We start from the raw sequence: 25,064 nt of genomic DNA, 5'->3' as shown, positions 1-25,064 counted from the left end.
ACTTTCCTGACAGTGATGGTACTTTCTGTTTTGTTGGGAGGATTAAATGATAATCGTGTACATAAATCAGTCCTTAAAAATACAAGAAATAGAAGCTAGACAAATACTCTTGGAGGCTTCGGTCCAACATTCAGAGAAAGTTAATAGTTTCTGGTATTTATAGGTTGTTGATTTCAAGGACATGAACAAGCTTTCAAACATCAGCTTTGGTTCATGTAGATTCATGTAGAGCTGGTTTCTTGAAAGCAGAGGAAAAAGATGCAACAGAAAGTCCAGTGTCTTGACGGGTAATATGACAGGGAAAGCTTCCTAGGTGAAATCCACGACTCCAGCAGCTCCTCTGTTATGGAAACCCACAAAATTAGTTTCTGCAGTGAAGGGGTGGGGTGAGAGGAGGACAGAGGTGGTCGTGAAAGTAGCATCAGTCTTAATAGATAGAGTACCTGCCTATCGTGGTTTTGGCCACAGACTTTAATAAAGTGCTGGATGTAGCTAATCCAAAAAACAATGTAATAACAGCAGCTGACATGTAGTTAATATGTCAGGCACATGTTCTCAGGTACTCATTCTGTGTTCACTTGTTTAATTTTCACAACAATGCTATCAGTTAGACTTCATATTTCACAGAAAAGGGAAATAAAACATGGTTAAATCCCATAAATTCTTCAAGTCATGCAACTGAAAATGAGAGAGCTGGGATTCGAACCCAAGCTGTCAGGTGAACTGACTCCTGGGTCCAGTCCTTGACCACTATGTGCCCATTACATAATGCTGCACTATTTTTTTTAATGTTAACTTAGAGTTCTCGGTATGATGAATAGAAGGCTTGACCCGATCTGGGTGTGTCAGATTATTAGAAGAAAGAAAGACCCTCTCTGCTTGTTCTCCATCTTCTCTGCAGACAAAATGAGATTGGGGTGCAGGGCACGTGTTTTAATCACAGCAACAAAGTTCAGCTAATCATAGGGAAAAACTTTTTGGCAATGACAAGAATTAAATGCCAAGAGACTTGGGAACTTCTGTTTTGTTTTGTTTTTTTATTTATTCAGTTTAGAGAAGAGAGAGAGAAAAAAAAGGGGAGGAGCAGGAAGCATCCACTCCCAATGTGCCTTGACCAGGCAAGCCCAGGGTTTTGAACCAGCAACCTCAGCATTCCAGGTCAATTCTTGATTCACTGAGCCACCACAGGTCAGGTGGAACTTCTGTGTTTTGATATGTGTTTTAGGGATAATATGCCTGGAGATGGGATCTGAACATATAACCTCTGAAATTCCATCCCAGTTTCTCTAATATAAACTCTCAAAATTAAGGCAATCCTGAAATAATAATGACAGCATCTAACATTTATGAAGCACTCAAAATATGTCACACACTTTATGTGCATGTTACAATTTAATCCCCTATGTGAAAGGTCATTTTTACCTCTATTTTAGAAAGAAAGAAAGAAAGAAAGAAAGAAAGAAAGAAAGAAAGAAAGAAAGAAAGAAAGAAAGAAAGAAAGAGAAAGAAAGAAAGAAAGAAAGAGAAAGCCAATGCTGAATGGTGGAACTGGTATCTGAATCTCTCTAGCTTCGAAACCTGTGTGCTTTAACCACAGTTTACTGTGGGAAATGGCCCTGGAATACTGAATATAGGTTATTTCTGTAACAGTGTGGTGAAAAGTATATGTAGGCTTTAGAACGAAAAGACATGTTCAGATCTTATATATTTAAGAGATTAGTAAATTGGGGCAAATTACTCAGATTTCTGAGTCCCACTTTCCTTGAATAGAAAATAGAGATGATAATGCCTATTTTAAAGGATTACTGCATTCCTTGAAACAAAGCTCCATAGCACATGTAGCATGATGTATGGCAAATAGGGACTCCATAAATGTTCCCATGGAATGAGTTGCACAGGAATTCTTAAAATCATTCCTGCAGTAAGAGAGACTAAGAAACTTTAGTTGCTTCAAGAAGATTAATAGTGTAAAATCTTAACACACAAAAAATCAATTCAGAAGTGATTCGTTAATTTTAAAAAGTATTCATTCTATTCTGATCAGTGTTTTTTCCAATTTTAGTGAACATAAGAATCACCTAAGGAGGAGCCTGTTGAAAATGCATGTCCCTAGTTGCCAGCCCCACAAGGTAAGCTCAAGCTGTTTGCATTTGGACGCGCAAACTCTCTTCCCTCTCAGGTGACTCTGATAAAGGTGCTTCTTCTACCACAGAACTGGAAATAGAAAATTTCTTGTGTATTCTGTTTAGCGTTTTATCAGAGAATTTCAAACATACACTGAAGCAGGCAGAACAGTGTGATGAATCTGCTCCACAACCCATGGTGAATTCTGCTCCATTCACACTTCTTCCACTTGCTCCATGTTATTCTGAAGCAACTGCTAGACATCATTTCACCTGTAAACATTTGCTTGTATGTCTACAACATTGCAGCATAATGTATGCAGTATAATGTAAAAAAGATAATAAACATGGTCTTCCTAAAAATAGAAGCCATAATGTCATTATCACATCTAAAAGTTAGTAGTTCCTTGTCATCACATATCTAGTCACTATTCAGATTTCAACTTGTCTCACAAATGTCACTTTTTAAGGCTCTTTTAATCTATACATTTTCCCTCCTCTTTCTCTTTCCCATGGCAATTTGTTTGTTAAAGAAGCTGGGTTATTTGTCCCACAGTCTAGAACAGCGGGCAGCATACTTTTTCTGTTAATGGGCCAGAAAATATGTATTTTAAGTTTTGTGGACCAGCAATGTGGGTTTCTTTTAGGCTTTCTGGATAACTTTGTGGTTTCTGTTTAATTTTATTATTACTTATATTATAAAAGTGTAAGAAGCATTCTTAGCTCACCATGCTTAGTCTTCCGACCCTTGGTCCAGAGCTGCGTGTCCACTAAGATCATCACTAGCCACAATGGATATTTAAGTTAAAATTAATTAAAATTTGATGCAAGTTAAAAGTTCCCATTCCCAGGTGCACTGGTCACATGTCTAGTGCTCAGAAGCCACCTGTGCTGTGGTGACGGTATTGGCACAGGCTATGGAACATTTTCATCACCACAGACAGCTGTTGGACAGCATGCTGGGGCTCCCCCAGTCCAGATATTGCCAGTTGTATCTCCACAGTGTAGTTCACCTTGGTCCTCTGCTCTGTGTTTCCTGTCAACTGGAATCCTCTAAGTTGTGTCTAGAGCTTGGTCAGATTCAGGTTGAGTTTTTCACCTCCTGGTGATAGGGCAAATTTCTTTTTAGGCTGCTGGGTATTTTAAAATATTTATCATGTATTGTATATATAATATATTTATATAACATCTATATTTTATATATAGATCTATTTTTTACTCAGACTATTTTTAAGAAAAATATGAGGAACAAGTAAGCTTTGCTTTGTAACAGTATTTAATGTATTAAATACTTTTACTTATTATAAGAATAATAGTAGGAACAGTAATTTTTAATATAAAATTTAACATAGTGGAGGTGTTTTGAATGCCTGCTAGCCAGAACGTCCCTGTCAGGTGATTCATCTGTCTTTATAAACACACATAGCAAAGACTATTAACCCAAGTGAACAGGCCAGTCAGTTTTTAATGAGGTAGAAGGTAGCAGGGTAGAATTAAGCACATAGTCTACTTATTTCTGGTAAGGGGATGAGATTATAAGGTTGCTTTTTTGAAGATTCTAGGCATTCCTTTTAGATTGGATGATTTTTAAAAGTGAAATAAAAAGTATTTTAATTCTCTCTTCTAAAATGAACCAAAGAAGCTTACACACCACCTCAACTTTCTTCTCTTAACACTTTTACATTCATTCTGAGACTAACTGGCATCTGTAGACTTAGGGAAACTTTGGTGTCTCCCTGTATTACGTACACTTTACCTACACTCAGACTTTTACTCTTTGTGTTGGACCTGAATCCATGAATTTTACTTATTTATTTATTTGTTTATTTATTTATTCTTTACAGAGACAGAGAGTCAGAGAGAGGGACAGACAGACAGGAACGGAGAGAGATGAGAAGCATCAGTCACTAGTTTTTCATTGCGGCACCTTAGTTGTTCATTCATTGCTTTCTCATATGTGCCTTGACCGTGGGTCTTCAGCAGACCAAGTAACCCCTTGCTCGAGCCAGCAACCTTGGGTCCAAGCTGGTGAGCTTTGCTCAAAGCAGATGAGCCCGTGCTCAAGCTGGCAACCTTGGGGTCTCGGACTTGGGTCTTCTACATCCCAGTCTCATGCTCTATCCACTGTGCCACCACCTGGTCAAGCAAATCCATGAATTTTAAAAGAAAGTAAAAAATGCTAACTGCTTAGATATGCTAGCTGATAATAGCTGTTTTTACTTTAATAAATGCTGTTGTTTCATCTTTGGAAGTGTTAGACATAAAACCAGCTGGTTTTAGACGCTTGGTTATGATTAAATTCCACATGGAATAAACAGATTGTATATATAAATAAAATACCTAGTAACAAATGTTAGGATGAACTATTCTAAAATGCTATATTTCTCCCTTAAAATTATAATTGAACATCATCACTTTCAAGCAATAAACTAAGAAAAAAGGGTAACACTAGCTTCAGCCATTTTTGAAATCATAAGTACCAAAATTTATTCTCCCTACTGCTTTAAGCTGTAATACCTTATCTTCACAAAGGGCAAACCATTAAAGTGCTTTAATATATATGATTATTTCATTTCACAGTGACTATTTTACAACTTAGTAAACTACTTCTAAGTATGTAAATAAAATAAATGTAGAATTTATTTTAATTTTTAAATGAAGAAAATAATGTTGATTTTGAGACTGTACTTAGCATGTTAAAGCATCAACACATATTATTCTTATGATTTGACACCCTGAATTAGTTAAACCTTACACATCCTCTTAACTAACCTGATAGTCAGTCATGTTCTTTTTGAAAATATTTCCCCTTCCTCCCCCAAAAATGAGTTTTTAGAAAAACTCATTGTAGCCTGACCAGGCAGTGGTGCAGTCTATAGAGCAGGGGTCCCCAAACTTTTTACACAGGGGGCCAGTTCACTGTCCCTCAGACCGTTGGAGGGCTGGACTATGAAAAAAAACTATGAACAAATTCCTATGCACACTGCACATATCATATTTTAAAGTAAAAAAACAAAAAGGGGAAAAATACAATATTTAAAATAAAGAACAAGTAAATTTAAATCAACAAACTGACCAATATTTCAATGAGAACTATGCTCCTCTCACTGACCACCAATGAAAGAGGTGCCCTCCCAGAAGAGCGGTGGGGGCTGGATAAATGGCCTCAGGGGGCTTCATGTGGCCCATGGGACATAGTTTGGGGACCCCTGGTATAGAGCATAGGCCTGGGATGCTGATGACCCAGTTTCAAAACCCCAAGGTTGCCAGCTTGAGTGCTGGTTCACCAGCTTGAGTGTTGGGTCACTGGCTTGAGGGTGGGATCATAGACCTGACCCCATGGCCTCTGGCTTGAGCAAGGGGTCTCTGGCATGGCTGTAACCCCCAGGTCAAGGCACACATGAGAAAGCAGTCATTGATCAACTAAGGTGCCACAACAAAGAATTGGTGCTTCTCATCTCCCTGTCTGTCTCTCTCACTTAAAAATAAAAAACTCATTGTATATAATATTTCCTTTGATAGTCAATAAGAAAAGATTTTTGTACAATTAAGTAACTATAAGATAATATCTAGATCACTGGCTACTTAGGTTAAAATTACTGGTCTAGATGTTGTATCAGTTTGTTTATAGGACTTGAATCTTAAAACTATTTAGTGAAATATTTCAGTTCCCCCAAAATCTTGTTAAGTTATTCTATGTTCATTACTTGTTTTGTGGTTACTTTAATATCAGCTGCATTTTTATATCAGGGAACATAAAACCTGAAATTTTTTAAATTTATTTTAAAAAACTTTGCTTTCAAGCTCTAAGCATTTTGAGGTATATATTTAGTTTGGAGCTCAGTGGAAAATGTCAGCTTCGTAATGAGAAAAAGATAAATTCTAGAAACTGGAAATTATAATATTTTATTATCCCCTTAAATATTACCATATTTTCCCAAGTATATGATGCACCATTTTTTTTTTTTTTTGAAAAATTTGGGGTCTGAAAACTGGGTGCGTCTTATACAGTGGTTGTAGTTTTCTTACTTGCATGTCCTGCTTATTTGCATTTGTTATTATTTTCTGAAATTTTGGACCCCCAAATTAAGGTGTATCTTATACATGGAGGCATCTTATACATGGGGAAATATGGTACTTTACAACCTTACCAGTATTTTTTTTCCTTTTGGGGTGAAATTTTGAAAAACATAATTCTTTCCTTTATACTATTTAAGCTGCAACAACAACAAAAAAGCCATTGTCATTTTTTTTCTTTTTTTTTAACTTTAATAATTAATGTTAGAGAGAGGAAGGGGGAGACAGACAGATAGTCAGAAACATCAATCTGTTTCTGTATGTGCCCTGAACAAGACCAAAACTATGACATTAGTGTGTGGGTGTGATGCTCTAACCTACTCAGCTCTCTGGTGAGAGCAAGTCATTGTCTTTTGGGAGGAAAAAAGTACTAGAGAAAAGCTGAGGTAATTAAAAAATAAAATAATAATCTAGTCTGCTGTGGTGAAAACACTAGAAGTCTTTTCATTGCTCTTAACAGTCAAGGGCATAAACACTATTTGTAATTGTTTAGCACAGAGTGGCCCCTTTCCTAACATGTACTTTTTCTTGTGCCATGGCCGCAGTCCAGACTGAGAGGCCTGCTAAGCTCTGGGCATCCAGAACTTACCTGAGTCTGGGTCACCATTTACAAGCTAGGTTCTTTTGGTCACAGAACACCTTCAGGGTCCTTGTTTCCTCACTTATAAATTTTCTCAGTTTTATAGCTGAAAACATGCATTGCTGAAGGACCAAGACTTAGGCCTCAGCTCTGCCTTCCCAGAAGCTGAGCTACAGGACCTTGCCACGATCAAGCAAAACTGGGACCAAAGGCATTGAACTGCCAAATCCAATGCTTGTCATAACTTATTATTATTTTATTTATGTATATTTTTCTTTCCCTCTGTCTACCCTATGACAGCATAGTTTATATAAAGAGAGAAAGTGAGTCTGTCTCATTCACTATAGGCAACAAGTGTCAAGCACAGTGCCCGGCACATAACAGAAGTACAATAAGTGTTTATTGGATAAGTGAATAAATACTCATTTGCATACATACACTGATATATGCAAATGACAGACACATGTGGACACAGAGATATATGCTCATGTGCAATGAACACCTATGCACACAATGTATACACACCCAATCTACCTGGGTACATATAGAGAAATATAATAGGTACACGAGAACATGGGAAGAATATGCCACAATATTAACAGTAAATATCTCTGTAAGGTATTCTCCTCCCCCCAGAAGGAAAGAAGGGGCTGGAACCACAAAGTGTGGAATAACAAAAGGCTTTATTGAGTACAGAGCACGCATCATGCCTGACAAGGTTCCCTGGCCCAGAGGAAAGACGAAGGCCAGAGGAGTCGCGAGGGGTGAACCCCTGTAAGAGATATTTAAACGGTCCCTAGGGTGGTCGAGCTAATATGACGTGGTGAACTCTCACTGGCTTGCAGATGGTCACATTTTTCCAAAGGACTCCTGGGAAGTTTTTTTTGGCACGCTTGGTTGTGGGCGGTCCCAGCCAAAGTTCACTGGTCTGGGTTCCCCACGTGACCTTCCCCCATTATCCACCGACCTTACAATCTCTGTATGGGAAATTTGTTGTTTTGTTTTTCTTATAATTTTTTTCTAACATTTCTGCAATAAGAATATATTTTTTATAATAAAAAGGCTGTTAAAATTCAATATACTTATCAAATCAAAGCACATCATATTTTACAATAAATTAAGAACATTTAAATTAAAAAAGTTAAAAAGACAGAATTAAAAATAGTAGAATGGGAAGTCACTGACTGCAGGAATATGAGTTCCTAGCACAGTACCTGGTATATGATGGGCACTTTATGAGCATGGCAGGAAGGAAAGAAGGAAAACAAGATGAAAAGAAGGGTGATAGAGAAATCCAGGGAGGGAAAGAGGAAGAGAGGAAGAAAAAAAGAGAAAAACAAATCATAGCAGAGAAAAAAAATAGGGAATGAAAGAGACAGAAATTCATCACAATTATACACATTCACATTCTCTCAGATCCCAAGTTTACGATAAAGGTTTTTAGCATTTACGAAGCATTCAGAAAATATTTTTAAAGCAAAAAGAATACATGAAACTTATTGTCTCCACAATGTTGAATTTCTTGGACTCCTGAACTTCCTGGATTTGATAAATGTAATCAAGTGAGGACTCAAAAATAATGTGCCTCTCTTTGTCCACCTGCAGGTCTACCTGTAGAATGGTAGCAAATGTCACAAATTGGCACCATCATTCACGCAATTTGGTGCTCATGGAATGAACAGAATACTGGAGCTAGAGGAGAGTTTAGGCACCATGGAGTGATCTGATCACTTTATTTACAAATAGAGAATAAGAAGCCAAGAGTTAAAAAGCGACTAATGCAAGATTTCCGGTTTCTGGTCCTACAAGTAAGAAGCTCAGCAGTTATCATGCCCATCCTCACAGAAGAAAAAAGCTAAACAAGGTGAAAATAAGCTACTCCTCTTGGATCCAACAAAGAATTGAAGTCAGAGAGAAAACAAATGTCTCGAGAATTGTTTAGACAAAGGTCGGTGGATTAAAGCCCAAGTCGCTGTTTTGAGCAAAGGTTCCTCTGGCTTGGCTGGAGTCCCTGCCCTGGCCTGTCCTTATGTCCCTGGGGCTGGTCCTTTGGGTCCCCTTTCAGGGATACCCCACCGCGAGCGCCCATGCACGTGCAAAAATGCGCTCGGAATGCCAAGCAATCAGCCTCAGCGTCTCTCCCGCACAGGCACATAGGGGCTGGGCGTGCCGGGTGGCGGGAACAGAGATGTGGACGGGAGCCTGCAGGGCGGCGGAGGCAGCGCCGCAGGTGAGGGGGGCAGGGAGGGGGTCAGACTGTGAGCAGCTTGGACCCAACAGGACGAGGGGCGGTTCAGCTAGACGGTGGGAGGGGTCACGAGGCCGCGTCTTCCCTCAGGCACCGGACGTTTTCAGGGACATCCACGCCTACTTCTCTCGGGAGGTGTGGCCGCCATGGGCGACTGGGAGAAGGCACGCTACCCCAAAGTGGAGAGGAACCAGGACGCCCTGCTGCGCAAAGGTGACAGGGCGGTGATGGGGGTGCGGGAACTGGGCGGGGACCGTGGGGCAGCACAGGGGGCAGCAAGTGTTGGGGCTACTTTTTCAAGAGCTTTGCTTTGGGGACCACGATTTTGTTCCTCCCCAGGCCTCAGAGCCTCTAGGCCCGCTTTCATGGTTCACCGCCAGCAGGCCACTAGAACCCCAGCGGAGGACACTGCGAACTCGCATGAAGAATGGACTCGGAGGCAGCGAGGTGAGGGGTTGCAGACACATGCTGCCCATTTGAAACTCACCTGGGGTCAGGTTCCCAGGCTCTCAACAGCTAACCGGGGACAGAGCTTGTGTTTAGCAAACAAGTGAGATGCAAACAGTGCAATGTGCAGTAAGGGGCAATTTGATACACTGCTTCCATCTGTAAATAATTACACATATTTATAGATGTGTTCATGAACAGGAACATATAAAAGTATAAAACCACGTAAGAAATAACTCATTCAGAGCACTTGTCATCACAAAAGGAGGAGGAAGGTCTGGCGGGTGAGGAGTGCTCCAGGACAGCGCTGTCTGGCAGGCCTGGCCTCATTGCAGACAGGAAAGGATTAATCATGATTAAGGCAGCTGGGGTTGTGGGCCAGGGTAGGGACCATTGTATCAGGCCCTGTGTCAGCCATCTCTTCAGTGTGTCTGGTTTTATGAGGATGTGGTCAGCAAGGTCCTTCCACTTTCATGGGTCTAGCACTGAAACACAGCTGAAGTACAGATGTGATCTCTAACTTGAGCCAAATGGTTTCTGTGGTCCACAGACCTGAGGCTGTGTTCCCAAGACTGTTTGGTGCTGACCAGACTCTGATGATTAAGGAAGGGCAAGGATGGTTAAATGTGTAAAGGTGAAAGGATAAGAAGGAAAAGAGGTAAGGTGGTCACTGTATCATTAGACTGGACAAGGCCACTCTGAAACAAGAAGACAGAAAGGAGCCCTGGCCAAGTTGCATAATTTGTTAGAGAGTCATCCCCATATACCTAAGTTGTGTGTTTAATGTCCAGTCAGAGCCCATATAAAAATCAACCATTGAAGCCTGACCAGGTGGTAGCACAGAGGATAGAGCATCAACCTGGGACAATGAGGACTCAGGTTCCAAACCCCAAGGTTGCAGGCTTGAGGGGGTTCACGGGCTTGAGTGTGGGGTCGCTGGCTTGAGCATAAAATTGTAGACGTGACCCCATAGTCACTGGCTTGAAGCACAAGGTTGCTGGTTTGAGCAAGAGGTCACTGACTGAGCTAGATTCCCCTGGTCAAGGCACCTATGCGAAAGCAATCAATGAACAACCAAGATGCTGTAGCTGTAAGTTGATGCTTCTCATCCATCTCCCTTCCTGTCTGTCTGCCTATAGATAAAAAAAATAAAAAGAATAAAATAAGTGTAATTAACCACTAGATGCATAAATGAGTGGAACAGCAAATCAATATTTCTCTCTCACTCTCTTCCCTCATATCTCTCTAAAATCAATAAAAAATATAATTTATTGATTTTAGAAAGAGGAGTGAGAGAAAGAGAAAGAGAAGGTAGAGGCAGACAGGAGCAGGAAGAATCAACTTGTAGTAGTTGCTTTTTGGATGTGCTTTGACAAGGCAAGCCTGGCGTTACAAACTGGTGACCTCAGTGTCCAGGTCACTGCTTTATTTACTGTGCCACTGCAAGTCAGGCAAATTTTTAAAAAAATTTAAAAAAGACATGCCGTGAACCAGCGTGGCTCCTAATAACAGTGCAGAATTAAGGAAACACACTTATCAAAACAAAAATGATGGGACCGGGAGGACTCTTCAACATGCCTGGCAGTATCTGAGTGCCCCATAGACCCAGTTTGCTTTATTATATAGCCATGTGCAAATCAAGGACCTTGATACAAAGTTGCACATCCAAGGCTAAGACAGGAATTCTCCCAAGGCAAAAACAGGATACATTAGTGAAATCTACCAACATCTGAAACAAACAAAAAGTCAGAGGAAGGGCATGTATATTGCTTTCAGCAACCCAAGGAAGCAAGTAGAGTGGGTACAAAAAAGCAAGCATCACAGCCAAATATGGAGATGGAGGGGGGAGAACTCAGCCCTGTGCTAAGCCTGAAATCTACAATGGCTTTTTGCCATTTACAGTCCACAACATATCCCCCTTTTTTATTTTTAATTTGTGTGCTGAGGTTTGCAATCATCTGATTTCCTAGTTTCCCAGATTATAATTTGGAGGCAGACTAAAAAAATACAGAACAAACACAAAATTAGTATAGCCAATACTAACAAGATACCCAAATATTCTAAAACATTACAGTGATTAAAGCCTTTAAGCAAACTCTTGGCCAATACAACAAGAATCTATAAAAGAGTAGTGTCCTTAACATGTTCACCAAGTCCAAGTTGGCACCAACACCATTCCAAATTTTTGCAAATGCAACCCAACCCCAGTTCAGTCCATCAAAAGCTGTCACAGGAGCAGGAGTCCAGGAAACACATCCAGAAGTCCACATGGCACTGGAATTGCTGTCACACTTCTACACTCTGCAGCTAGTGTCAAAGTCCCAATGACAGCTGCTTCTAGCTGGTAATGACCCAAGTAGACTGGAAAAACCATTCGCAGCACACATGAAGATGGAGCTTCCGTTTTCTTTAAACTGGAAAGATGAACCCAGGGGGCCTTATACTGGAGCTTTACAGCCATGGGGTGGTGAGGAGAACCTTGGGATACACTAAGCTGGGTGGCAGAGGTAAATTTGTAAGTTGGCAAAAAAGGAAAAAAGGAGCTCTAAATTAGGAGTAGGTCCCAGCCTAAAATATGAATGGGGCATTGAGGCAGGAGGAATAAAGGAAAACTATATATTAAACAAAGCAGCAGAAAATAGGACTATCAACACCCACAACAAAGATCTTTGAGGGAAGAATAAAAAACCTGAATATTCAGGCAAGACATAGTTCAGTGGCCCTTGTGTAAATGAGATCAGTTTACCTGCTACTTGGAAGAAATACTCTAGGCTCGTCCACTGTGTCATAGATGGGGCCAATGGCACTGGGCACCTTCAGCCTTCAGTGGCAAATCCTAGCATTCTGGGCAAGGTTAGGTCACAGGTGGCTGGAAGAGTGTTGGAAGAGACTGAACCCTCCTTTAGAGGAGCGAGGGGGAAGCCTACCTTCCAGTGTCCCTTCTTCCTCACAGCAAAGGCATGTAAGCCTGGCAAGCTTTGGCTTAAATCATTTCCACTATTGAAGCAGGGCACTGATGGAGTCTTAAGAGGCCCCATTGAGGAATTGGAGCCTTTTGAGGGTGTATCCCAAGAGCTAGTATTTCACCTGATCTCTTTTGGGCTTTTTCTGCCTCTTGGTACCTTAAAAGACATGTTCAGAAGATCTCGCTGAGAGGTTTGAGAATCCCCATCTGCCTATATAAACCTTTTTCATATATCTGGAGCCATTTGGAAAAAGACAAAACAGTGTTATTAGCTGGATCAAATAAAAGAGGGTAGAAGTTTGCAGGAGAAAAGTATTTTGCGTCTCCTGTTCATTAATATTCAAAAGAAAAAATTTTTTTTAAAGATAAGGTAGATTTGCAGGAATTCCAGGATATGACTCCCCCTTTTATATTTTTTAAATTGACCTTAAATATTTGCTGGGAACATTTTAATAATACCTTGACTTTAAAGATTGTAAGAAATATCCGTAATTTGAAAGGTTTGACAAAATACAGTAAATGCTTTTGCTACATATGCAGGAATATTGTCAGTTTTAATCACATCAAGAAGTCCAATAATAGAAAATGCATACAATGAGCTATATAACATGATTGGCAGCCTCTCCTGTCCTAGCAGAGGCTACCATAAATCCAGAATAAGTATCCACTGAAACTTTGACATAGGACTGTTTGCCAAATGAAGGTATATGAGTAACATCCATTTGCCAAAATTGTCCTGGTAGGAGTCCTTGAGGGTTAACTTCAAATGAAGGGACAGATTGTAGTATAGGACACCTTGGACAGGATTGACCAATCTGTCATTCTGCTTTCCAAGAAAGTTGAAACTGTTTACGTAGGGTTGCAGCATTCTGGTGATGAATAGTATGAGACTGAATTGCTCGATCTGTCATGGTTGCTCCAAATAATTTTCTTTTGGGTAGCTTGATCAACAAGGGCATTCCCTTGTGCTAAAATTACAGGGAGCATGGAGTGAGCTCAAATATGTCCTATAAAACATGGAGCTCTATGTTGACTTACAAGTCTTTGAAAAAGGAGAAACTGCTGAAATAGTTCATCAGCAGTTGTCCCTAAGACAGCAGTCTCTATAGTGGAAACAATCATAAGTAAATATTTGCTGTCTGTATACAGATTAAAGGAGGAATATGGCAAATGCTGAAAAGCCATGATAATGGCATGTAATTCTAGTCTTTGAGCTGATTTCAAGGCAAATTATTTTAGTATAAATTTGTCCAATGATTATAAGCCTGCTATTCCTGAGCTAGACCCATCAGTAAAGACTGTAGGTGCTTCAGGAATGGGCTCATTAACAATTGTTTTAGGAAATACAAATATAGTAATTAATGAAAATTGAACTATTTTATTAGTTGGATAGTGAGAATCAATTTGGCCTCTAAAATTTGTAAAAGCAATTTGCCATTTAGTGGAAGTTTCCCAGAGCCATTGTTGTTGATCCTTTGAAAAAGGAACAACAATAATTTGAGGCTCAAAACCTATAAGCTGTAAGAGTCACCTACACCCCTTGATAATCAAGGAGATGGCAAGATCAAGATACAAAGATAAAACTTTTTTAGAAGTAACAGCCAAATGAATCTATTCAGTAGGACCTGAAGCTTGCCACAATAGTCCCATTGGAGTGTAACTTGAGGGACAAATTAGTAAGGCAATTGATTCTTCAGAATTTATGCATTTTAGTTGTGCTTGTTGCAAGGCTTTTTCTACAAGCTTTAAAGCTTGTTGTCCCACAGCTCTAAGTAGCTGAGCAGAAGCTGGTTTAGCAGAGCCTCTAAGAATATCAAAAAGTGGTTTCAGTTCCCCAGTAGTTAATTTCAAGTAAGGTCTAAGCCAGTTAATGTCTCCTAACAGTTTCTGGAAATTATTTAAAGTTTGCAGATGATCTGTCCTGATTTCTATGTTCTGTGGACAAATTTGTTGTCTCTCAACAATTTGTCCTAAATAAGGAAAAGGTAAAGATTGCTGTACTTTTTTAGGAGCTATATAGTCCTGATTCTTTCAAAGAATATTCTAGTTGTTGTAAAATGATCAACACAGTGTCTTTATCTGGATGAGCAATAAGAATATTATCCATATAATGAATTATGTATGCCTTAGGGTACCGCCTTCATACTGGAGAAATAGCTTGAGAAACATATTTTTGGCACAAGGTAGGACTGTTAGCCATACCTTGAAGAAAACTCTCCACTGGTATTGCTCCATTGGAGCCTAGAAATTAAATGAAGGAACACTGAATGCAAAACACTTGCAATCATGCAGGTTTAAAGGAATAGTAAAAAAGCAATCCTTCAAGTCAATAATTACAAGGTGAAAATTCCATGGAATGGCAGCAGGAGAAGGGAGTCTAGCTGGAGAGGACCCATAATTTCCAGTCTTATTTATTGCTCTCAAATCTTGTAATAGTCTCCAGGTTCCTGATTTCCTTTTAATGATAAATATAGGCATATTCCATGGACTATTGGATGGTTCAGTGTGCCCAAGCTGTAACTGCTCTTGTACCAATTGAGCAGCTCTCCTAAGTTTCTCCTGAGAAAGGGGCCATTGGTCTATCCATACAGGATTATATGATTTCCAAGTAATTGAGTCTGCACAATGCCTTACTGGGGTAGCAGGAGATACCAAGGCCCCTATGCTAAATTTTGATATTCTAATCCACACCTTCTGGTATTGGGTGCCACTTCTATGGGGGTGAGAATTCCCTGCTGTTATTTTCCTAGTCCCTTAGTGGGCAAAAATCCCTGATCAAGCATCTGAGTACTGACTAAACTATTAGGACTGACAAGTAATGCTCCCATATTTTTCAAAACATCTCTACCCCACAAATTAACTGGCAATCCAGGGAGCACATAATGCTGAAAAAATCCAGAATGACCTTCTTAATCTTCCCAGAACTTTGTCGAGGGGATTTACTCTGCCCTATACCTTGCAATTCTGTGGCTGCTGCATGAGTGGGCCAGAAAGGAGGCCAGTGTGGCTTAGCAATAACAGATACATCAGCTCCAGTATCTAAAAGTCCTTTAAATTTACACCCTTGTATTGTTAGTTCCATTTCAGGGCATTCCTGACCTAATTTTTTTAATAATTGGAAAAATCAGAGGAGTCAAATCACCAATTTTCTTGGGGCCCTTTTGCAGGACGTGGCCTGAGAAGCAGAATTAGCATGCTTATACTATTCTTCTAACTGCCTGAATTAGCCATGAGACAAATTCCTGAAATGACTTATTAGGGCCCTGCTTAATTTTGCTCAATTCCTTTGTTTTGCCTAACTGAGTATAACCTTACACATAACAAGAAAATTTACATACAAAAAACACAAGTATAACATGTAACTTTGACTAATCCTAATATTTAAATTGCTATTTGGCTCCTAACTCTGAACATACCTCACAATGCACTAACCAAATCAGTAAGTCTTAAGGATCTACATTCTATTCTATTTAAATTTAAATGAGCACTCCTTACAAGTTCTAAAAACATTTTATTTTTTCTAAATATTGGAGCCAGCATTTCCAATTTTGCGTGCAAAAAACCCCCTTAATTTATGCCTTAAAAACAGACACATTTTAGACAACATTAAACAAAGACTAAACAGAGACAAGAATTAGATGAACCCAACAAACCAGAGAGAAACCCAGGATTTCAGAGCACATCCAGATTAGAAAGATGCCTGCCAGATATTAGTCCGGGCATTTTCAGACAGAGGGACTGAAGGATGTGACTAAACAAAATCTCCCCAAGAAAATTTGTTTTCGGCAGCTGCTGGGATATTTTCTATAGGCAGATCCAACACAGGTCCCCTGCCTCAACCTCCAGGCAAAGAACAAGAAAGAAACAAAATAATAGTTCAGAAAACCACAGTCAAAACATTAAAAGAAAATCAGACCATGACAGGAAAAGCTGCAATCTTCCTGTTACCTTTCCATTCTCAAGAAAGTCCAACTTCCACAGCAAATAATTACCCCCAGAGAGACAAGCACAAGCAATTGCCTTCCAGCCATTTGGGGAAGAGCCTTTGCCCTAATATTATCTAATAAACCAAGTGAAAAGGGCAGTAGGCCCATATTGAACACAAGCAAGTTTAAGCTCTTTCAGAGTTCTAAAAAGTACAGGTTCATGTTCTTGCACTAGTCTCCCTGTACCATTCTCTCTTTCTACAACAGGAAAATGGGTAAAGCCATCATTTATTGTTTCCCCTACATTTTGAATCTGGTCTATAGATTGTTGGAGAGGGGATTTCCCAGATTTTGAGCTATAGACTCTGGAATCAGCCCAATAAGAGGAGCAGAGGGTTGAATGTAGAAAGGAGTTGAGGGCAGCGAAGGCCCCACAGCTAAGGCAGCCATAGCCATGGATTTTTTATCCCCCCTGTCATCCTCAGACTCCCAAGTTATCCTCGTATTCACATCCCTCTGTTTCCAGCTCACCCTGATACTATTCAGACAACAATTTGTCTTCATACGGAAACATTTCTACATAAAGGTCCCTTATTTTTGACCCTATCTGTCCCATAATCTTTTACTCCTGGCTACACTTTCCCCAAAAACTTTCTTTACTCACTGTGTGCACTTCACTTTGGGGAGTTCCATCACCTTCATTCAGTTTTAGTTTCCTTGTACTCATACTCAAGTCTTCTGTTCGGGCGCCACTTGCTGTGGATCAGTGCGGCTCCCAAGGTGCGGAATTAAGGAAACACACTTATCAAAACAAAAATGATTAGACTGGGAGGACTCTTCAACATGCCTGGCAGTATCTGAGTGCCCCATAGCCTCAGTTCGATTTATTATATAGCCATATGCAAATCAAGGACCTTGATACAAAGTTGCACATCCAAGGCTAAGACAGGAACTCTCCCAAGGCAAAAACAGGATACATTAGTGAAATCTACCAACATCTGAAACAAACAAAAAGTCAGAGGAAGGGCATGTATATTGCTTCCAGCAACCCAAGGAAGCAAGTAGAATGGGTGCAAATACTCAGCATCATAGCCAAATATGGAGATGGAGGGGGGAGAACATAGCCTTTTCTAAGCCTCGAATCTACAATGGCTTTTTGCGATTTATGGTCCACAACAAAGACAAAAAAGAGAAAGTGTTATATTAAAGAAATAGACTTTCTGTCCAGTTAAATGACCTTTATTATATTTTTGACATAAATGGCAATTTTTTTTCTTTTTTATTTTACTGAGAGATAGAGAGGGAGGGAGGGACAGACAGAAACAGACTGGCTGAAAGGGAGAGAAATGTAAACTATCAATTCTTCATTGCAGCTCCTTAGTTGTTCATCGATTGCTTTCTCATATGTGCCCTGACTGGGGGGCTACAGCACAGTGAGTGACCCCTTGCTCAAGCCTGATACCTTGGACTTGAGCCAGCAAACATGGGGTCATACCTATGATCCCACACTCAAGCCAGTGACCCTGTGCTGAAGCTGGTGAGGCTGCACTAAAGGCTGAGTAGCCCCCATTGAAGCTGGAAGCCTCAGAGTTTCAAAACTTGATTCTTCAGCATCACACCCCATCCTGGAGAAGCAAGACCCTCTAGAAAACACTCTAGATAAAAATTGGTTAAGAAAAAATCATTTGTAGATTCCAGTTCCTCTGAGTCTTCTAAAAAGGCTAATAAGTATGGCCTAGGTGTGTGGGGTGGACTTTGGATAGGCCTGGATTTAAGATCTAAACTGGAGCAGAGTTGTCCCTGGCATTGAGGCTGGCTCCATGGCCTCTGCCTCAGGTGCTAGAATGGAGCAACATCCCAGATGGGCTGAGCATTAACCCTTGGTGGGCATGCCAGGTGAATCCTGGTCAGGCGCATGTGAAAATCTGTCTGCCTTCCTGCTTCTCACTTCAGTGGGCAGGGGGAGACCTCCTGGTTTTTATGAAAACCTGGGTGAGGCATCAAATGCTACCTAAATAAAATGTGAGAATAGAGAAAGGCCTCTCAAGAAAAGATGTACTTCGCCTGACCAGGCAGTTGCACAGTGGATAGCATCAGAATCGGATGCCACAGACCCAGGTTCGAGACCCCGAGGTAGCCAGCTTGAGTGCGGGCTCATCTGGCTTGAGCAAAAAGCTCACCAGGTTGGACCCAAGGTCTCTGGCTCAAGCAAGGGGTTACTTAGTATGCTGAAGGCCTGCAGTCAAGGCACATATGAGAATGCAATCAATGAACTAAGGTGTCGCAATGAAAAACTGATGATTGATGCTTCTCATCTTTCTTCGTTCCTGTCTCTTTGTTCCTATCTATCCCTCTCTTTGACTCTCTCTCTCTCTCTCTCTGTCCTTGTAAAAAAATTTAAAAAGAAAAAAATGGACTTGGGCTGAATATTGAATGATGTGAACTAATCTAAACAGAGTCCAACATCAAGTAGCAAGTTCTGTGATATAAAACAGAACCTGAGTTAGTTTGAAAAAGCTAGAGGTCAGTGGGTTTTATGGCCAATCAGGGTGGAGATTACGTCTGGAATTGGCTTTGGAAAATGGTATTGGGCAGGATGAGCATCGTAAGTAGGACCTGGAGATAGAAAGTCATTTGACATTGTGACAGGCTCAGACATTGTACAAAAGGTTCTCCAGGAGCACTGTGAGAGTTGGTGACATCAGAGCCCGAGTGTCAGGTGCAGAGCTGGACATGGATCTGAGAGGCAGTAGGAGCTCATCATTTTTGGGTTTCTTTTCTTTCACCTGCCTCAATCTCAGGTATGTGAACTGTGCCCGGGATGATGAAGAGCAGAACCTGGTGGCCTTTCAGTATCGCAGGCAGATTTTCTATCAAAACTGCTGGGTCATCTGGCCAGACTGTGAGCTGTTAGTCTGGTATGGTGACGGGTTTGTACAGAAGCTGGGCATCAAGGACTGCAGCAAGTGGAAGAGAGAGCTCTCAGCAGCTAGAGGTGGGCACAACCATTCTTCAAAATGAAAATGAAGAGAGAACTCACCTTAGATATTTTCATGGTACACTGTAAAATCAGTAAGATTTTGAATCAGATGCTTCAGAAATAAAAAATTCATTTCGTATGCCTTTGATTCTTAGAAAAATATTTATATTTTTTATTTTTGATTTAATTTTTTTAAGTGAGAAGAGAAGGGAGAGACAGATTCCTTCATGTGCCCAACCAGGACCCACCCAGCAACCCCAGTCTGAGGTCCATGCTCAGACTAGCTGAGCTATCCTCAACACCTGAGGTCAACACTTGAACCAACTGAGCTATCAAGCTGATGATCAAACCAATTGAGCCACTGGCTGTGGGAGGAAAAGGGAGAGAGCAGAGGGAGAGGGAGGGAAAGATAAGCAGATCGTCAATTTCCACTTGTGTCCTGACCGGGGATCAAACCCGGGACATTCACATACCAGGCCAACACTCGATTCACTGGGAAAACTGGCCAGGGCCTGTTTTCTAAGGGCCACCGCTGTCTAGCATACAGGGTAAGAGCAGAGGTCGGAGAGATGTGCAGCAGCCTGGAAATGCATGCTGGGATCCATGCTAAGTCGCATGGGACCTTCCTGAGTGAGGTGGGATGGTGGTGCTGTTCTAGACCACAGGGTGGCTTATTCTCTAAGATTTTCTTTGTTAATTTTTGAAAAATACACTTCAGTGAGAAATCCTCTCAGAGATTACTTCATCTCCAAGTGAGAGAAGATTATGGATTAGCTGCAGAGTAATAGAAGTAGGAGTCAAGTATGTAAGAAGTATGGTTGGGGGATCTGGCTGGTTAGCTCAGTCACTTAAGCACCAAACTGTAATACCAAGGTTGAGCCCGGGTCAGGGCACATACAAGAAAAGACCAGTGACTGCATGCCTATGTAGAAAAATGAATAAATGCCTCTCTCTTACTCTCCCTCTCTCTCTCTCTCTTTCTTCTTCTTCTTCTTCTTCTTCTTCTTCTTCTTCTTCTTCTTCTTCTTCTTCTTCTTCTTCTTCTTCTTCTTCTTCTTCTTCTTCTTCTTCTTCTTCTTTTTCTTCTTCTTCTTCTTTTCTCTTCTCCTCTTCCTATTCTTTCTCTCCATCCTCCTCCTCCTCTCTTTACCTCTCTAAAAATCAATCAATTTTTAAAAATATGATTGAGGAAATATTTTGAAACAGGACTTCACATTGTATATGAAATGGGCTGACACTGAAAAAAATCAAGTATGAATATTTGATGTGAGGTTTGAGGAAGGGCATATTTTCAGTTTATCATCTGTGGAAAAGTATGAGGAAAGCAATTTCTAGTTGGGGCCAGTGGTCTTTCTAAATAACTGTTTTAAAAGCTACATGTATATAGGATAGGTCAGCATTGTTCCACCCATAGAAGGGGTGAAACAGACCCTGATGCTACTTGAAAGTCCTTCATCTGGTATTGCATACAAAGAACTCTTGATATGGGCTTTCTGGATTTCTAAAGAAGATACAGTACATAAAAATGAAAAGAGAAAACAGACTGTAAAAAAAATTTTTGTGAGAGACAGAGATTACACTGTCAACCCCATAAGAATGACTGATGGGACAGGTCTTAATAGTAGACAAAACATATGACTCAGGCAGCCTTGTCAACATCTGTCCTGACCAAAATTTTCTCTTTCAGCAGAACTACAGCCAGAGATACACCAATGTCCCTCCTGCTTTCTGGCATTCTCCAGTCAGAAATTCCTCAGTCAACATGTGGGATGCAATAACCCCTCTCAAATTTTCCCAGGAACATCTGCAAGAAAACACCTCCAATCAGAGGATCCCTGCCCAGAGGATCCAAATCAGCAGCAGCACCATACTGATACACACAGCTGGAATGACAAAGCTGAAGGTCAAAAGGACAAAGGAAAGTCCAAACATTTGCTTAAAAGGACCAGTCCAAGGAGGATTTCAAGGGCCGTTTTTAAAACTCCCAAAGGACACTTGGGAAGCTCTAGTGAGCAAGAGAGAGTGCTGCAGGAAGCACCCAGCAGAGGCCAGAAAGTGAATTCAGTGGACACACAAAAACTGTCTATGAGAGTAGGAATTTTGAGAATTGTACCTGTCAAGTATAGAGAGATTGGGCAAGGTTTTGATGATGGGTCACATCTCCTCAGACAGAAGAAGACACAGTCAGGAGAAACACCCTATATTTGCAGGGAGTGTAAGCGAGGCTTTTCACTGAAGTCAACTCTCCTCAGACACCAGAGGACACACTCAAGAGAGAAGCCCTATGTTTGCAGGGAGTGTGAGCAAGGCTTTTGACAGAAGTCAGCTCTCCTCAGACACCAAGGGACACACTCAGGGGAGAAGCCCTATGTTTGCAGGGAGTGTGAGAGAGGCTTCACACGGAAGTCATATCTCCTTATACACCAGAGGACACACTCAGGGGAGAAGCCCTATGTTTGCAGGGAGTGTAAGCGAGGCTTTTCACTGAAGTCAACTCTCCTCAGACACCAGAGGACACACTCAAGAGAGAAGCCCTATGTTTGCAGGGTGTGTGAGCAATGCTTTTCACTGAAATCAACCCTCCTCACACACCAGAGAACACACTCAGGGGAGAAGCCCTATGTTTGCAGGGAGTGTAATCAAGGTTTTTCAAGGAAAGCACATCTCCTCACACACCAGAAAACACACTCAGGGGAGAAGCCCTATGTTTGCAGGGAGTGTGAGCGATGCTTTACATGAAAGCCTGTTCTTCTGAGACACCTGAATACACACTCGGGAGAAGCCCTATGTTTGCAGGGAGTGTGAGCGAGGCTTCACACAGAAGTCAACTCTCCTCACACATCAGAGGACACACTCAGGGGAGAAGCCCTATGTTTGCAGGGAGTGTGAGCGAGGCTTCATACAGAAATCAAATCTCCTAATACACCAGAGGACACACTCAGGGGACAAGCCCTATGTTTGCAGGGAGTGTAAGCAAGGCTTTTCACAGAAATCAACTCTCCTCAGACACCAAAAAACACACTCAGGGGAGAAGCCCTATGTTTGCAGGGAGTGTGAGCGAGGCTTCATACAGAAATCAAATCTCCTAATACACCAGAGGACACACTCAGGGGAGAAGCCCTATGTTTGCAGGGAGTGTAAGCGAGGCTTTTCACTGAAGTCAACTCTCCTCAGACACCAGAGGACACACTCAAGAGAGAAGCCCTATGTTTGCAGGGAGTGTGAGCAATGCTTTTCACTGAAATCCACCCTCCTCACACACCAGAGAACACACTCAGGGGAGAAGCCCTATGTTTGCAGGGAGTGTAATCAAGGTTTTTCAAAGAAAGCACATCTCCTCACACAGCAGAAAACACACTCAGGGGAGAAGCCCTATGTTTGCAGGGAGTGTGAGCGATGCTTTACATAAAAACCTGTTCTTCTGAGACACCTGAATACACACTCGGGAGAAGCCCTATGTTTGCAGGGAGTGTGAGCGAGGCTTCACACAGAAGTCAACTCTCCTCACACATCAGAGGACACACTCAGGGGAGAAGCCCTATGTTTGCAGGGAGTGTGAGCGAGGCTTCATACAGAAATCAAATCTCCTAATACACCAGAGGACACACTCAGGGGACAAGCCCTATGTTTGCAGGGAGTGTAAGCAAGGCTTTTCACAGAAATCAGCTCTCCTCAGACACCAAAAAACACACTCAGGGGAGAAGCCCTATGTTTGCAGGGAGTGTGAGCGAGGCTTCATACAGAAATCAAATCTCCTAATACACCAGAGGACACACTCAGGGAAGAAGCCCTATGTTTGCAGGGAGTGTAAGCGAGGCTTTTCACTGAAGTCAACTCTCCTCACACACCAGAGGACACATTCAAGAGAGAAGCCCTATGTTTGCAGGGAGCATGAGCGAGGCTTCACACGGAAGTCATATCTCCTCAGACACCAAAAGACACACTCAGGGGAGAAGCCCTATGTTTGCAGGGAGTGTGAGCAAGGCTTCACACAGAAGTCAACTCTCCTCACACATCAGGGGACACACTTGGGGGAGAAGCCCTATGTTTGCAGGGAGTGTGAGTGAGGCTTTTCACAGAAGTCAGCTCTCCTCAGACACCAAAGGACACACTTAGGGGAGAAGCCCTATGTTTGCAGGGAGTGTGAGCGAGGCTTCACACAGAAGTCAACTCTCCTCACACATCAGAGGACACACTCAGGGGAGAAGCCCTATGTTTGCAGGGAGTGTGAGCGAGGCTTCATACAGAAATCAAATTTCCTAATACACCAGAGGACATACTCAGGGGACAAGTCCTATGTTTGCAGGGAGTGTAAGCAAGGTTTTTCACAGAAATCAACTCTCCTCAGACACCAAAAAACACACTCAAGGTAGACCTCTTATGTTTGCAGGGAGTGTGAGAGAGGCTTCATACAGAAATCAAATCTCCTAGGACACACTCAGGGAAGAAGCCCTATGTTTGCAGGGAGTGTAAGCGAGGCTTTTCACTGAAGTCAACTCTCCTCAGACACCAGAGGACACATTCAAGAGAGAAGCCCTATGTTTGCAGGGAGCGTGAGCGAGGCTTCACACGGAAGTCATATCTCCTCAGACACCAAAAGACACATTCAGGGAAGAAGCCCTATGTTTGCAGGGAGTGTGAGAGAGGCTTCACACGGAAGTCATATCTCCTTATACACCAGAGGACACACTCAAGGGAGAAGCCCTATGTTTGCAGGGAGTGTGAGCGAGGCTTTTCACAGAAGTCAGCTCTCCTCAGACACCAAAACACACACTCAGGGGAGAAGCCCTATGTTTGCACGGAGTGTGAGCGAGGCTTCACACAGAAGTCAACTCTCCTCACACATCAGGGGACACACTTGGGGGAGAAGCCCTATGTTTGCAGGGAGTGTGAGCGAGGCTTCATACAGAAATCAAATCTCCTAATACACCAGAGGACACACTCAGGGGAGAAGCCATATGTTTGCAGGGAGTGTCGGCGTGGCTTTTCACTGAAACCAACTCTCCTCTCACACCAGAGAATACACTCAGGAGAGAAGCCATATGTTTGCAGGGAGTGTGAGCGATGCTTTACATGGAAGCCTGTTCTTCTGAGACACCTGAATACACACTCGGCAGAAGCCCTATGTTTGCAGGGTGTGTGAGCAATGCTTTTCACTGAAATCAACCCTCCTCACACACCAGAGAACACACTCAGGGGAGAAGCCCTATGTTAGCAGGGAGTGTAATCGAGGTTTTTCAAGGAAGGCACATCTCCTCACACAGAAGAAAACACACTCAGGGGAGAAGCCCTATGTTTGCAGAAAGTGTGAGCAAGGTTTTACACAAAAGGCAGATCTCCTAAGGCACCAGAGAATACACTCAGGGGAGAAGCCATATGTTTGCAGGAAATGTAATCAAGGCTTTTCACAGAAGTCACATCTTCTCAGAGACCATAGAAAACACTCAGTGTAGAAGTCCTATGATTGCAGTGAGTGTGAGTGAGGTTTTTCACAGAATTCAACTCTCCTCAGACTCCAGAGGACACACTCAAGAGAGAAGCCCTTTGTTTACAAGGAGAGTGAGTGAATCATTAGCATTAAATTGCATCTCCACATTCATAGCTCTTACACAGGTCATAACCCAGTTCTGAGAGGACTTCATAGCAAGTTTACTGACCCCTTATTCTCATAAGATTTTAATTAGTATAGAAGTAACTAAACAACTTCTTCACTTTCCT

General features: G+C 41.7%; 1 pseudogene; it reads left to right on the top strand.

The window, feature by feature from the left end:
• The window catches only part of LOC136386990 (histone-lysine N-methyltransferase PRDM9-like), a 172,959-nt pseudogene extending 148,160 nt beyond the window's left edge, over positions 1–24,799 (top strand).
• Positions 24,800–25,064: the final 265 nt, after the last annotated feature.

The sequence above is a fragment of the Saccopteryx leptura genome, unplaced genomic scaffold, assembly GCF_036850995.1.
Source record: "Saccopteryx leptura isolate mSacLep1 unplaced genomic scaffold, mSacLep1_pri_phased_curated manual_scaffold_36, whole genome shotgun sequence".
Classification (NCBI taxonomy): Eukaryota; Metazoa; Chordata; class Mammalia; order Chiroptera; family Emballonuridae; genus Saccopteryx; species Saccopteryx leptura.
Note: the sequence above shows the minus strand (reverse complement) of the source record. Positions and strands in the feature narration are given on the sequence as shown.